We start from the raw sequence: 983 nt of genomic DNA, 5'->3' as shown, positions 1-983 counted from the left end.
GGGGGGCAGCTGTTTACAGCCTGCTTTATAATCCAACCCTGGTGTCAGACTGAATTTCCTGTGGAGTCAATTTTGAATTTCTAGGATTCAGGCCTAATAAAAAGTTCATAAAAATGAAGAAAGCCTGCTACGGGAGTCATGAAAATGTGCACATGTATACATCATCACTGCACCTCTACATTACCACAATATATGCAAATCACTTACAAAGGTGGAATATTTCATTGGTTAATTGATATTGCTAATGATTTATTGAGAATGTGTTTGTAGCTAGTGCCCCCATTACAGGCCTTGATGAAAGGGAGCAAAGCTATGGATGTTATGAAAGCAGTGCAACAGAAAATGTTTGAAGTCCTTAATGGTTTCAGTGCATTTGTATTTCAATGCTTATAACATGTTTATTTTATGAATATACATTTAATACAGGGTACACAAGTGACACAGGATCCAAAGAGCATTTTGGGTTTTCCAAAAAGGAAGCACAACAGTGGTTTTTTACTTTCAGATTGTCTCTGTATTTGAAACTTGCCCAAGCCATAGAAAGCAAGGCCCCGCCCCTTCCTGATCTGACATCATCCCGGCCTCTCCCAGCCCCCTTCTGCTGCTCCACCTTGCCCCCTCCTGCTGCTCTGCCTCTTCCTACTCCACCGCCACCTCCTTTGCCTCATATCGCCTCCTCCTCTGCGTCTTTTGACTCCTCTGCTGCCGCCTCCTCCACCCGGCTGCCTAACTGTTTTGGGGGCGGCATTTTTGCTGCCGCCCTGAAAACTGCCGCCCAAGGCAAATGCCTTGTTTGCCTCGCGGCAGATACACCCCTGCTTGTGTGGGTTTCCTCTGGCTGGGATAGGGACTTTAGATTGTAAGCTCCTTGAGGGCAGGGACTGATGGGAATGTAAAGTGCTGCATAAATTGTCGGCGCTTTATAAATACTAATAAATAAATAAACAAGCATTTTTCAGCAAAGCAGCCAAAATTAACCTGAT

This window comes from Nanorana parkeri, unplaced genomic scaffold (assembly GCF_000935625.1).
Source record: "Nanorana parkeri isolate BGI_ZX_2015 unplaced genomic scaffold, ASM93562v1 scaffold1446, whole genome shotgun sequence".
Taxonomy (NCBI): domain Eukaryota; kingdom Metazoa; phylum Chordata; class Amphibia; order Anura; family Dicroglossidae; genus Nanorana; species Nanorana parkeri.
This window is presented reverse-complemented; position numbering follows the sequence as displayed.